This window comes from Calidris pugnax, unplaced genomic scaffold, assembly GCF_001431845.1.
Source record: "Calidris pugnax isolate Ruff unplaced genomic scaffold, ASM143184v1 scaffold5, whole genome shotgun sequence".
Lineage (NCBI taxonomy): Eukaryota > Metazoa > Chordata > Aves > Charadriiformes > Scolopacidae > Calidris > Calidris pugnax.
Genome location: NW_015090814.1, coordinates 2,029,464 through 2,044,599, shown reverse-complemented (window position 1 = coordinate 2,044,599; position 15,136 = coordinate 2,029,464). Strand labels below are relative to the sequence as shown.

Here is a 15,136-nt window from a genome sequence, read left to right as displayed (position 1 = left end):
CGGCGGGTGAGGGCTCCCGCACCCCGGGTGGGCTCCCCGGGGAGGCTGGTCTCGCCTTTCCCGTGGGTGCGTGGGAGGGGGGGTGCTCCAAAAGAAGGGGTGCACCCAGTGGTTTGGGTGCGTGAGTGGAAGTGACCCACAAAAAAGAGACACGGACGGGCTGGAGAAGGGCAACCGAGCTGGTGAGGGGTCTGGAGAGAAGGAGGAGAGGCTGGGGGTGTTCAGTCTGGAGAAAAGGAGGCTGAGGGGAGACCTTCTCGCTCTCTCCAACTCCCTGAAAGGAGGGTGTAGCCGGGGGGGTCGGTCTCTTCTCCCAAGGAACAGGTGATAGGACAAGAGGAAATGGCCTCAAGTTGCACCAGGGGAGGTTCAGATTGGATATTACGGACAATTTCTTCACGGAAAGGGTTATTAAGCCTTGGAATGGGCTGCCCAGGGAGGTGGTTGAGGCACCATCCCCGGAGGTATTCAAAAGAGGAGTGGACACGGTGCTCGGGAATATGGTTTAGTGTTGGGTTTTTTGTTGGCTTAAAGAGCTGGGCTTTACTGGTGTGTAGGGGAAGGGACCCCGTGGGGCGCTTGACAGCCTTCCCCCGGAGTCCAAGGTGCGCTGACCTTCTCTGCTGCGGGGAGAGGGACAAAGGCTGGGTTGCGACATGGTCCCTCCGCTGTCCCTTTGCTGTGCGATGGTGGTACTTGGCAGCGGTGGTGGCAATGCCCCCAGAGTCATGGTCATGGGCATTTCGGTGACTTTGGTTCCCGTCTCTTACAGTGTTGCCTTTAGTTTCTTTCAACGATCTTCACAGAAGATACACGTGTAGCTTCACAGTGGATACACATGTATGTTGGGACACTAAGTTGCAGGGTTTTGGGGAGAAAGAAGAACTTGTCTGGAACTACTCTTCCTGAACAACACCCCTTTCTACATCCTAAACCTTTTCCTGGGTATTTTTCGCTTGTGTGGCCACTACTTGGTGTTCTTCAATGTTCTGTTGGGCTGCTGATGGATAAATCTGTGTGAAGAATTGGTGGAGGAGGAGTGAAGAAGGGGAGGGAGCTGTGTTCACTGATGTGCTTGCTTATTTTTACTTTTTTTTTTTTTTTTTTCAATTGCATAATGAAACACATAGGAAATAAGAAATTTAATTCTAAGTAGTAAACAGTTACTTTTCCTAATCATGGAAAGTTTTGTTTGGAAGGTGTAAACCTGGTCCGGTGGGAGATGTCCCTGCCCAGGGCAGGGGGGTGTTGGAAGTCGATGATCTTTAAGGTCCCTTCCAATCTGAACCATTCTATGATTCTATGATTTAGATGCAAAAAAAAATTGCAGTACTAGCCTCTAAAAAAGAGTCAGAAAGTTAGTCTGGCAGCTTTTAGAGCACTAACCCTAACTTTGGGACCATATATAGAAGGAATCAAGCAACAGAGGAAAAAACAGTGAAAATTCTTGGGTTTGATCCCAAAAGGCAATCTGGTCACTGACTGTAAACAGAGACAGATAATTTCTATTAGGTATGTTTTGGAACCATTATTAGTGTTATTTGAGTTACAGCGCCCAATTAATCCCTTAAGTGGGAGTCATCCATCGCTTAAGCGGAAGACATCCATCCCAGTGTTCAAGTGGGGTCATCCCATAAAACAAACTACTGGACAGAGTAGTTTGGGATGTGGTTTCATGTTTTGTGCTGGACTGGTTGTTCCTTCTCCTCCCTGCTGCTTATCTGACCCCCTTTGAGCTGGTTCTCGGAGTTAAACCAGTAAAAAACTATTTATTTATTTAATTATTTTTGTGGGCTTAGTTTTCTGCAACTTTAGCTCCCTAAAGGAGGTCAGCACAGAAAACAAGAGAGCATCAGTGAGGACAAGAGTCAGGCCAAATGGGACTGTGTGTCATTTTAGGGCTAGAAGCTGTTGTACTGGTTTGGCCATATTATAAAATTGTGCCTGTGATTAGTAGAAATTCTAGCGAAATTTTAATGGGCTGAATTTTTGAATATGGAAACGGACAAAGCTCTTGCTGTAAAGTTTTCAACCAAATGTGAGTGGCAGGCAAAAAGAGTCAAAAGAACTTATTTTGAGCTGTTTTCATAACCCTCATGCCTGTGGAGCTTTTTAAGTCAGCTCTTTAGAGTCTATAGGGATATTTGTTCCCCAACAGAAAGATATTATCCAGCAAGAAGGCATATTGTCTTGCCCAAAAAGCCAAACTGCTGTTCAATTAATAAACAACTTCTTTAAATCCTGCGTTGCTTCTCAAAGAAGTGTACAAAGTACCATCATGCAAGCAAATGGAAATAAAAGTGGAAAACCCCAATGACCTCTGTAGTGCAGTCCTCAGCACAAATTGCTGGTGTAGAAGCGTTGTCCTGCTCCAGTAAAATGTGTAATTATTTTGGTATATTTAGCAAAAGGGAAGAAAAAAAACCTGTGCATGGTCTTGAGAGGTGCATAGCAGCAGGAAGAAAAGCCATGCTGAGGCTGCAGTGCATTAAAAAAATGGGGATAAGGCTTGGTTCCTGCTCCTCAGGTTTGGTGCGAGTTTGTGAACTCCCCTTCCTTATCTGACTTATCTGTTTATCCATCCCCATGTGTCCTCCATGTGTCAGATTTCTTCTTTCCCTTTCTTCTGTTTGAATCTAATTGCCCCCTCTCAGGAATCCACAAAACCCATTTGGGAACCTTTCGACATAGGGGCTGTTGGCAAATTACTGCCTGAATGAATGCCAAAGTCAAGGTTGTACTCCTGGTCATGGATCATACCCATTTGGACAGAAACACGAGCAATTCTGGTTTTGTAGAGCTTGCCTGAGGTGGAAAAAAAATGTTGCTACTTCACCTATGCATCTATGTTTATAGAAATTAACGTATTGCCTTAATCCTGGTGTATGCTTGTACCAGTGTGCAAACTCTGTGTAAGGGGATTGGTGTGTTTAAGGTAACAAAATAAACTTTGCCAGAATAATCAAATTTAACATCTTAACCACAACTATGCGTGGGTTCCATCTAGGATTGCAACAGTAGACGAATGTGTGTATACATAAATGAAGAGTTTAAGTTAGTAAATACACACCATTAAGTGTGTTTACATGCTTATTTATACACTTGCTCTTCAGGTTTCGGTAAGTTTATTTTGCTCTGTCCCGCCTGGCTGAGGCGAAGCACAGCCACCTGTGTGGCTCTGAGAACCTTAATGAGGGTTTGTATATCCCAGAGAAGAAAACTCCCCAAATCCATCCCTGATGTTCCTTAAGCAGATGTTGCAGGATTTCTCCTTTCTTGGTGTGAGGTGCTTCTGCTTCGCCTTCTCTCAGGCTTGAGTGGTCCTTACTGGAGAAAAGATTTGTCAGAAGGGGTGTTGGATTGACTTAATCTTTTAGTGTGTCGCTTTTGGTGACATGGTTTAGAGATGTGGGGTTTTGTTTTTATCAGAGTTGGGTTGATGGTTGGACTAGATGATCTTAAAGGTCCCTTCCAACCTAGACAATTCTATGATCTGCTGTTGCCTTTTTGTGTAGCGTGGTTGGTGTAATCTGGTGTACCCAGGTTTCAGGGTGAGTTCAGTGCAGGTTTTCATCTGCTTGTAGGAGACAGCAAGGAAAGGAAGAGGAATTTCCTTTCGTATAAATGTTTATCATTCGAGTGCTGGTGGCAGTAATAACACAAAGGAAACTAATTGGAGTCTTTGCCAGGTTTCGTATCACAGATGGCGAAGAAACAGAAGTAGAACAAAAGTTTCCTTAATCACAGAAAATTTTATTTTGAGTTAAACTTCAATGTCAAGTGAGGCTCGTTGCCTTCTGTATGCTGCAGAAAGATCTCCCTCTTACTGGTTAACGAAGAAAAAGCCTCTCTAGACTTTTTGCTGGGGAATGTGTTTTCTCCATAGAGAGAATGGAAATGTGTTTTCTCCTTTGTGCCACTGCATGGGATTGTTTCTGCTGTGGCAAAACCTGATCACTTCCTAGCCTGGGGACTGTACAGATTACTCTCTTTTGTCTTCATAAAATGACTGTCAGCCCCAGCTTTATGTTTTTTATGTTTAGGGTTTTTTTGTTTGTTTTCACACTGTTTTTCCATGAGCTGTGAGGTCTCATGGAGCAGGAGGTGGAGATGGCAGGTGAACCTGACTCCTGCTCATCTTCCAGCAGGAACGCTGCCCGAGTCAGGGAAGGGCCCTTGACATCAACAGGGATTGGCTCCTTTAGGTGTGAGCCTATTCCACTTTCTCTTACTCAAGTTGATGCTTATTTTTGGTTGCTGGTCTTTATTGCAGTACCTAAAGGGGGCTACAGGAGAGATGGAGAGGGACTCTTGGATCAGGGAGTGGTGCGATAGGAAGAGGGGTAATGATTTTAAACTGAAAGAGGGGAGATTTAGATTAGATCTTGGGAAGAAATTCTTTCCTGTGGGGGTGGTGAGACACTGGAAGAGGTTGCCCAGAGAAGCTGTGGCTGCCCCATCCCTGGAGGGGTTCAAGGCCAGGCTGGATGGGGCTTGGAGCAACCTGGTCTGGGGGGAGGTGTCCCTTCCCAGGGCAGGGGGGTTAGAACTTTATGAATTTTAAGGTCCCTTCCAATTCTAACCATTCTATGATTGAGTGTCCATGACTGAAAGTGACCACAAATTGTAACCAACACTTTGGAGCCAAGGCTGGGACGCTCTCTATCTACCTCCTTGTGGGGTGGAGAGGAAGAGGAAGAGGCTCAGGCTGACCACAAATTAAAACCACTGGCTTTGGGGAAGGGGACAGCGGAGAAAAGCCAAACAAAGATGTTGCATCCGTATTTATCCCTTGATATTGGATCCTGCAGTCCTGAGGTTTGCATCTCAAGGCTTGTCAGATAAAGAAGATACAGACCCGACCTGGAAATACTCATGAGAGATTTTATGTCTGCTTGGAATGTTAACACACGTCCTTTGTGAGCTACACTGATGAAGAGGGTTTCAAAAATTATTCCCTTGGCAGGTCTATAGTTTAGTAAGGTTGGTATTGTAATTATTGTGATGGGCTTCACAGTGAAGATTGCTTGTGAGGAACGATACAATATACGGCACGTGTAACCTGGGTGGGTTTTACTGTGCAGCAGTATAGGAATTCCCATGCTGGCTTAGACAGCGCACATACTTTCTAATGTATTATTTATGACCAGTTTCTAATGTGTCAGAACATGGTATAAAAAAAATCTTGAGCAGTATGTTTGTAGATTAAAGTCAACATAGGAAGAATTGATAAATATCTCAGAAAAGATTTTGCTATGGCCTTTATGGCCTAGTTAAAGCCTTGTTGGAGCAAAGTGTCTTTCATTTTTCCCTTTAATTCTGTCCTCTAAAATACCTCCAATCTATACAATCGCATTCATCTAAGATACTTTTTCCAAAAAATTGCTCTCTTGAACCCAGATAGATAATGTTGAAAGAATATAGATTTCGTCTTTGCCTTCAAGAACATCTTATCCTTCTCTGTGACAAGCTGTGAGCTTGCTAACAGCTCTCTTACCAAGCGAATTGTAGTTCACAAGATGTCATCAGCCTGTCTTTTTTACCACTTCTGCTAATTTAGGCAATATGTTAAGGTAGTTTTCTGTTGGAGGGAACATCAGGAAGGACAGATAGAAGGATACCAGAAAAATCTGGCCTCTCCCTTCTTACCTTGGCTTTGTACACAGGCCTTTTTCTCCATCCTCTTGGTTGGAGTCCTGGGGAGTGCATGCATTTTTCCTGACTTCCTTTTGTTAAATGTCAATGTCCACTCTTACTCCATTCTGAAAAGGTTAGGACTGAAGACTGAAACTGTTTAAGGCAGAAAAGTAACAGTTCTGTTTCTTAAGTAGCCTTAAAAAACCTTTCTTTCTCACCACCACACTTGGGTTTTCTGTCAACTATTCACTGTTGTGCCAAGATGTGGTGGAAGCTTATTTCTCTGCTTGTTTCTTCTAGTGAGAGCTTAGTGAAGGTCAAATAAAACAAAGCAAGCAAACCCATAGCCTTCTAAAGATGTACAAGACTCAGTTCACTGGCTTTTGGGTTCTCTTATGGCACTAATAGACCTGGAGAGCCATTATGTTGTAGGTCTTGCACGTCTCAAGATCGGTTTTTCCTTTTTCTACTTTTTTTTCAGTGCTGCTTCTCATCCTTCTGATATGTAGCCTGGGTATCATGTACATCTTAGGTTCTGCTTCCTACCAAGTCTTTGAAGATGACACCTCTTTTAGCAGATAACCAACTTTTCCAATAATCTATGATTTACAGTATTCTTTGCTTAAGGTACACTGCCACCTAGCAACAGTTTCCCTTCCCTCCCAGTTCTCTTGACCTACTTTGTTGAGGGTTGTTCAGCTTTAGTTTGTACCTGGTCTGGTCTCAATTAGCATCCAGAACCCATCAGTAGATGCCATCCTGGTAAATGTATGCGTGTGGTGGGTGGAGGTATTTTTAGTGGCAATAAGAACTGCTAGCTTCAGGATTCTCACTAAAATACAATGGTTTTTACTTTAAAGTGTTTTTTTCCTTCCAGTGTTTTTGTGAAAAAAGCCTTTTTATTTTTTTTTTATTTTTTTCTCCTTGAAGTGCTTGGTTTTGCTTTCTGCTATTCGTTATTCTTTGGAGGAAATAAAATTAAAGGGCGAGAATTAAAGGGAATCGCTTTCAGCTCTTTTTATTATTCCAGTGCAACATGAAGCATGGAACATCCATCTAGAGCACTGTACACAAATGCACATGGCTTACAGAAAGTACTGAACGATTAACCCCTCAGCTCCTCCTCCAAGCTGATAGTCCTAAAGCTACGACTGAGGAAAATCCAAGTAAATACAGACTGCTTCAAAAATGAGATTCATCCTTACTACTATATTTAGAGGAGGAAAGCACGCTAGTTGACAAATCTGAGCTGAAACATTATGTGTAAAGGCTGGTGTGAAGGAAGACACAGAGGTGCAAATCTTAATCCTGGTATCCTCTTCCAGGAAATATTAAGGGTGGGTGTCAGGAGGATGGGGCCAGGCTTTTTTCAGTGGTGCCCAGGGACAAGAGGAAATGGGCACAAACTTGAATATAAGAAGTTCCATCTAAACATGAGGAGGAACTTCTTTCCTGTGAGGGTGGCAGAGCCCTGGCAGAGGCTGCCCAGAGAGGTGGTGGAGTCTCCTTCTCTGGAGACATTCAAACCCACCTGGACACGTTCCTGTGGGACCTGCTCTGGGTGACCCTGCTCTGGCAGGGGGTTGGAGTGGATGATCTCCAGAGGTCCCTTCCAACCCCATATCATTGTGTGATGCTGTGAACTGCCTCTCCTTTAAGCATAATGGTGAAATTTGCCACCTGATGTGTTTTAATTGTTGGTGACATAACTGGAGAGCTACATTGTCAGGCGATGGCAGGACGGACCGGAGTCCCTACCCACAAAGCTACCCAGGCCCCTGACTCCCCCAGTGAGAAGTGGCTTCAGTGGGATGCAGGGACTTGGATGCTTCCTTAGCTTGTGGTGGTCTTGCCTGCAGACTCTGCCTCAGTTCCTCCACTGTAAATTGGAGGTCAGTGTGGTCTCCTCTTGATTTACAGATCCCGCAGCCAAATCCCTCATGGGGCTCTCTGATAGCTGTCAGAGAAGATGAAAAAAATTCTTCCATGGTACAACCACTCAGTGTGTTCCAAGGATGTGTTGCCTGCCCATTCCCTTTCTCCTGTATGCTGAAGTACAAGTTCTAGTTACTGTTCTAAGGCAGAAATGCTACATTTTATCACAATATTTGGCTAAGCTGGTGGATCATGTCAGCCACTGCGATGTTTTGCTCAGTTACGAGAACTACAGTCCTGTATGAAGTCTTTTGGGATTTTTTTAGTCAAGTATGTTGATTAAGAAGTTGGGCAGAGCTTGTTTTGGTGTAGTAACACAACTGTTCTCAGTACTCCCTCTAGTCACTTCCTTGCCTTAGTGCATAGTAATGCCAGGCAGCGGGGGAAATACAGAAGCTAAAAGAAACAGCATACGTGCAATGTTAATACACTATGTGAAGTTAAGGAAAATCTCACATTGAAGTTGGCAGTCTTTTTCTCTTTTATCCAAGTTTTATAGAGCTACTTGGTAGTGGAGCCAGGATTGGAACTCGTTTTCCTGACTTCTAGTTTTGTGCTTTAACTTGCTGCTTTCCCTTTCCAACACGCTTACCATATATGACATTATAGCTGTCTGGTAAACTAACTTTTTCAACCATGAGGCAGATTTTGAATTCTGATTTAAAACTTCAGTAGTGTTCCTTTTCTTTCCCCACCATTTTACTGATCCTTCTACAAGATGCGTGTAGGCTTTTAGGCTAATATCCATTTGCACGCCGTCTGGGAGAATTTTGGCTGACTGAGAGTCCCATAAAACAAAAGTTTCCTCTTTACAAACCACATGGAGCTTGGCTGTAGATATTCAGTTCCTTTCTCCACAAACTGTTTTTAATGGTGCCAGATTCTTCTGTTTCTTCTCCTTGTTTGGCACATGTCAGGAAAAAAAAATCTTGGCTCTTGTATAGAACATATCTTGTTTCCTCTTAACTGCTCGTACTTTCTATTCGTAATTCAAATCGGCAGAAAAATGCTATGGTTGTGCTTCTCGTGATTAAATCTTGCAGTTTCCTAAGCAATATTCTGATGTTCTTTAAAAAAAAAATGTTCTCCAAAAAAAATGTTCTCCCTCGTACTGCAGACCTGACAGTAGGAGGTTCTAGCTGAATGCAACAGATGCATCCTTGTTGATTTGGGAGAGTATTGCACCCTGTCCTGACAGGGTGCCCAGCTCAGGCCCCGTGGAGGCACATGAAAGATGAACAGACAAAGAAAATTAAGCTAAAATGGGATGTTAGAGGAGTGTCCTCTCCGTCACACGGCTGTACCTTTCTGACACTGCAGTGCAAACCCAGATTGCAATGCTGAACGTTGCAGGCTCGTATCCATTGCAGGAAGTTGGAGAAGCATCTCCTTCCTGGTCCATGGCATCCCAGAGACGTGACAGAGAGTCTGTGTCTGTCATAAGCTACTTTTGTTGCTTGCTGACAGCCTCACTCTGCACCCATGGAGTTCTCCTTTGTATAAATCAATCTCTACTCTGCTCTAGTGAGACTCCACTTGGAGTACTGTGTCCAGCTCTGGAGTCCTCAGCACAGGAATCACGGAACTGTCAGAGTTGGAAGGGACCTAGAGATCATCTAGTCCAACTCCCCGGCCAAAGCAGGGTTGCCCAGAGCACATCACTCAGGACGGCATCAAGGCAGGTCCTGAAAATCTCCAGGGAAGGGGACTCCACACCCTCCCTGGGCAGCCTGTTCCAGGGCTTTGTCACCCTCCCCCTAAAGAAGATTTTCCTCATATTTGAGTGGAACTTCCCATGTTCCAGCTTGTGCCCGTTGCCCCTCGTCCTGTCACTGGGAACCACTGAAAAGAGTCTGGCTCTATCTTCCCTCAACCCAGCCTTTAAATACTTATAAGCAGGACATGGACCTGTTGGAACGGGTCCAGAGAAAGGCTACAAAGATGCTCAGAGGGCTGGAGCACCTCTGCTGTAAGGACAGGCTGAGAGAGCTGGGGTTGTTCAGCCTGGAGAAGAGAAGGCTCTGATGAGACCTTAGAGCCCCTTCCAGTCCCTAAAGGGGCTCCAGGAGAGATGGGGAGGGACTCTGGATCAGGGAGTGGGGTGATAGGAAGAGGGGTAACCATTTTAAACTGAAAGAAGGGAGATTTAGAGGGGATCTAAGGAAGAAATTCTTTCCTGTGGGGGTGGTGAGACACTGGAAGAGGTTGCCCAGAGAAGCTGTGGCTGCCCCATCCCTGGAGGGGTTCAAGGCCAGGCTGGATGGGGCTTGGAGCAACCTGGTCTGGTGGGAGGTGTCCCTGCCCAGGGCAGGGGGGTGGGAAAGTGATGAATTTTAAGGTCCCTTCCACCCCAAACCATTCTATGATGGCTAAGGCAGAGTGCAGCCTGTGAGAGAGTGTGGTTCCTGATCTAATTTCTTGTGAATTTGCAGAAAAATCAAAAAAACTTTCTGGCCTGCTCTTTTCCTCCCCCCAGTTCCTTACTTCCGGCCCATCCCCAGATTTTCTCTGAGTGGTCATTACTAATTCTTATGTCTCTTGCCTCGCCTAAAAAGATTAAACAAAATGTGAAATTTTTGGATGATATGTTGGAAAAATGATCATAGAAAATGAATGCATTTTTGTCACTTCTTAAAGTGATGTAGTATTGATTAAAAAATTATGGTTTCAACACTGTGTGAGAATGGAGAAGTTTCACAATTATTAACTCTGGCAGTAATTACTTTAAAAAAACAAACCCCAAAGGAACCTGTGCATTCCTTAACAAGATCAACTACTGCTGTTAAAGCACAGGAGGCAGAATTGATGAAGAATTGGTAATTAAAATGAAGCTCCTGAGAAGTCAGTATGTCAGTCTTTTTATACTCTTTCCCTTTCTACAACTGCCAGCAGAAGGGTGGACTTGCCCCTTTGTCGTGGTGTGATACCGTAGCCTCTGTGGGCTTCAAAGGGATGGTCTCCAATTTTCTAATAGGGCTCCAAGGAAAATCAAAGTATTTTCAAATACTCTCATTTAATCTAGTTGACCAAAGCAGGGTGTTTACTGAAGGAAAGACAGTTGTTGGTGTCTCTTCAGAGATAATTTGAGTGGCTTCCACCGCTGGTTCACTCAACTGATGCTGCTGTAGTGTTTGGTCACCACTTCCCTAGCTGGGAAGTACTGCTGCATGTTTTCCTCTTCGGTGCTGGCATGGGTTTTTAGATTGCAATAGCTTTTCTTCAGAGCTTCTGGGCTGTGGTAGATCATAGCCCTGCTAATTCTCTCCAGCTGGTTTTTCAGCGTGAGAAGCTTTGGGAGTCACATTTGGGAAGCTTCTCTGAAAATAGCTCAAACAGTGGATTGATGACAAGTTATAATTTTTTCCTTCAGTTGTTCAGGAATTGATCTGTGATATTTACTCATCTCAGACTTATACTTCATTAAGATAGAAAAAGCCTCTCTGGAAGGTTTGCTCTTGTTTCAGTATTAGTATTTGTAAAATGTTTCCAGTGGACCGTGTGTTTCTGCCTTATTCCTTTTGAACACTTTTGCTATTTTGTTGGATGGGATTTTTTTTTTTTTCAGTGCTTTTAAAAGATTTTTAGATGTCTAGATTAGTTTTCAGAACAATAACTCCTTTGCTTAAATAGCAAATTTCCAAGCCCTACAGCTGAGGGCGAGGAATCTTGCCAGAGCCCGCATTGCAACGCTCGTGCAGGATTCCTGTTGAAAAAGGAGCAGCTGTGTAGCTCTACCACAACTGAAAATGGTCTCTCAGTTCAGGAGTCATCCAAGAACCAATTGTAAAACACGATGAACCAGCAGAATCAATATTCGGGCAAAACAGAGAGGAAAAATGAAAGTACTGGGAGGGCAGGCTTATAGACAGTGGTCTTTTTAACCCTAAATACATGCCTGAAATGTTCTGGTTCAACAGCAGTAGGACTTAGATGTGTGTATCTGACAATGAAATTAAGCTTACAGTGCATGACAGTACACAAAAGATGTTTGGGCTTCTCAGGAACACTTGCCAGCAGAGCATATGTGGCTGATGGAGGTTCACATCCAGGTCCTGATGTGCAACAAACCAGGTTCAGAGCCTGGGCTCCTGAGGACCAAATGAGGGAAATTTGAAGTTTGTGTCCCAGCAGCTTGCACGTAATATCCTTTAAAGCCAGGTTAAATTATCTGTCACTTCTAAGGAGCAACACAGAATTGTTCACAGCAGGACAGGAGAATTTCCCCATGTTTGTCAGTGTTCAGTGGTTTGGGAAACAGCTGCTTGTGCAATGTCTGGTTTGTGGTTGAACAGACAGTTGAATTTCTGGCGTTGCTGCTTTAAGATACAAAAATGGTAATTAAGCTTCAAAGAACTCTTGCATATGTGAATGAGTCAGAATTATTTTTTTTTCTGTAAGCTGTTTAGTTTCTTGCTTCCTATGTAGTGAAAATGCTGCTAGGTCCTACTTGATGTTACCATGTTACGAGAGAAGGTATTTTTTTCATAACCTGTGGACTTCCTCAGAGAGAACTGCATCAGCTATAATAAATTTAGAGCCTTGAAAACCTGTTGTTATGAAGACTTTAAAATAAAACTGTGCACGCCGCTACTATTGGCTCTGCGGTGGTAAGAAGCAAAAATAGACAATGCTGAGATCTGATGGGCTTAAAAGAAAGTTCAGGCTTCTGGCTTTGTGATCTCGCGTGCAGAAGGAGGACATACCTTCTTCATGTTTTGCCCTCAGGAAGAGATGTCCAGTAAATCACAGTGGTTGTGACCCATCCAGTCTTACCTCCTGCATAGTCTAGGCCATTGCAGCATCTCCTGCCTCAGCTACCTTAAATTGTGGTTGAACACAATTGTGCTTGAAATTGTGCGTAGAAAGATGTCCTGCCTTTGGTTTATTTTTGAATTTGAGTGATGGGTAATCCAGTGTTATCCCGTTGGTTGTTCTTACCATTCTGTCTTTGCTTTAAGAAAGTGGGGTGAATTCAGTCTCGTAAGTGGATGCGTGTGTCCTTTTAAACATTGAAAAGATTTAATTAAAAGTGATGAAAGATGGCCTTAGACGGCATCCAAAACTGACAAACAAGGCCACCTCCTGTTCAAAGTATTGAATGCTGCTGTTGCAAATAAATACCTGCTTGAAGCTGCAGGCAAGCTCGTCAGACTCACCTTTAATTGTGCCTCAATGGCAAGTTAGTATGGACTGAAACAGCTTGACGTCTTTCCTTTCTCTCCACCCCAAGAACACCTGGGTGGACCAATGTATCTATACTGCTTGCTGCTGCTCTGGAGTCTCTGCCCTGCATGACTGCTTGCTTCTTTTTGGGGAAAACGAGAAGAGCAGCCAATTTTTTTAACCAAGGCTATAAAAATAATTCACATGGGACCAGTTGAACCAATGCTTCTTTTTTTTTTTTTTGCTGAGACATTAAAAAAATCTTGTTTGTTTTGCACTATTCATATTTTTTCTGTGTAACTTGTTATTATTAATACATCTGAGACTATTGTTCAGAGTGAGGGATGTGTGTGATCTCATGCCTCCAAATTGAGTTTCAGCAGTTCCAGAGACCCAAATGCACTGTATGCAACAGGAATGTGAGGGATGAAGCAACTTCAACTGTAGCGTAAGGTTGATTTCATCAAAATGAAAGCCCAGGAAGATTTTTCTTGTAATTATTTTCAGCAGAAATATAATGTGCTTATTTGAAATGTCATCAGACCAAGTGAAAAAAAAAAACCAAACACGTGTGCTTATATTCTTAACTTTGTAGGTAATTCATGGTGTTAGCTTTGTCCAATAGAGATATGGTTTTAATCCTTCAGCCATTGAATTGAAGATGTCACACTGGACTCAGTTTTCAGTGAAAGACTGCAAAGTTGGAGACGTTGGTCCTTATTTTCAGCAGAAATATAATGTGCTTATTTGAAATGTCATCAGACCAAGTGAAAAAAAAAAAAAACAAACACATGAAATGTCATCAGACCAAGTGAAAAAAAAAAACCAAACACGTGTGCTTATATTCTTAACTTTGTAGGTAATTCATGGTGTTAGCTTTGTCCAATAGAGATATGGTTTTAATCCTTCAGCCATTGAATTGAAGATGTCACACTGGACTCAGTTTTCAGTGAAAGACTGCAGGAAGATGGAAATCACCGTCCCCCAGAGCTGTTCTTCATGGGCAGGACCCAAGGTGACAAAATCCCTGCTGTTCCCACCCATAACCATTTGTACCCCTGGTGTCCTATTTAGTCCCAGGCACACCGACCAGATGCAGCTACAGATTCAGCCCTGCTCTATCAGATGCTTCTTTTTACTTTTTGCAGTAAATATCAAATCATCTCCTTAGAGACAGCAAGGCAGTAGAAAGACTTTCCTGCAGTCAGTTCATTTCTTGAAATTGTGGAAGGGACAGATCAGTTAATTGTCTAGCAAAGTATAAATTTTTCTTCAAATCGGTACAGAATATGGACCTCTCATTTTCCAAGACTGGGCTGGTTGAAACAGCCTCAATAAACATGACTTTGCTTGCTAAATTTCTCAAAACCATATGAAAAAAAAACAAACTAAATTTCTCAAAACCAAAAGGTGTATATGGAAAGCAACCAGGACAGTTAAATTCTGTAATATAAATATGGTCCTTGGGCCCTACTGCAATTCTGCTGATAATCACTATAACCTGACTGCAGAGTTTGACTGGTGTGTAATGCTAGATTTTTGTCAGTAAAGGATAAAGACTGTATTTATCACTTTTTGCTCTTTCAGCAGGCTTTGTATTTTGTATCATCCTTTTTTTTCTGCGAGGTATTAGAGTGCTTTTTTCTTTTTTTTTTCTTATTTCTCAATTTGCTTTTTCACTGTCCACAGAATTCCCTGCGCTGTATAGGAACTGTCCTCCTGAATTCTCATTGCTCTGCTCAGGGGGTAAGCTAGGCTAATGAGACCCTTCTTTGTTTCATTTGAGTGGGTTTTGCTAATTGCTTTTAACACGCTGGAACCTGTAAGGGGATTTTCCGTAGACAAAATGACAATAAAAAAATGAAGCGCTTTTGTTGGTAAGTCACCTGGCAATTCTGCCTGGATCCTGAACATAGCTGTCAGCAGATGTGAGTGACTCCTTAACGACCGGTGCCTCTAATTGCCCTTTATTTCCCCTCTGTTCTCCTTGGGTGGGATTTATTTCTCAATTGATGGGATGGAACCCGAAAGCAGGTTGTGATGGAGTGCATCTCCAGTCAGCAGTAAGGAGAATGAAAGAACTTCCTAAGAAAATATGATGGAATGGATTTCAAGACCCAAGCATAAGATGGCAACTGTTAGTTGAACGTACCTAGGAGGACACAGCCTCCATGAGGCCCAGGTAGACCTAGGCAACTGTTAGTTGAACGTACCTAGGAGGATGCAGCCATGAAGCCCAGGTAGACCTGTGCTCTGGCTTTTGGAGAAAATGTACAATGAATCCTAATGGAATTTACTGAGCCATTGAATTATTGATGCTTATGAATTTCAGTAGGCTTATGTTAAATCAAGATATACTGGGATTTTATTATTTTTTTTTTGTCTAGCTTGAAACTTTGCC

At 43.0% G+C, this 15,136-nt stretch overlaps 1 protein-coding gene across 1 annotated transcript in view; it reads left to right on the top strand.

Moving 5' to 3' along the window:
• LOC106886582 (25-hydroxycholesterol 7-alpha-hydroxylase) overlaps positions 1 to 15,136 on the top strand; it is a 154,630-nt gene that overhangs the window by 310 nt on the left and 139,184 nt on the right. The gene's annotated exons all lie outside the window — the stretch shown is intronic.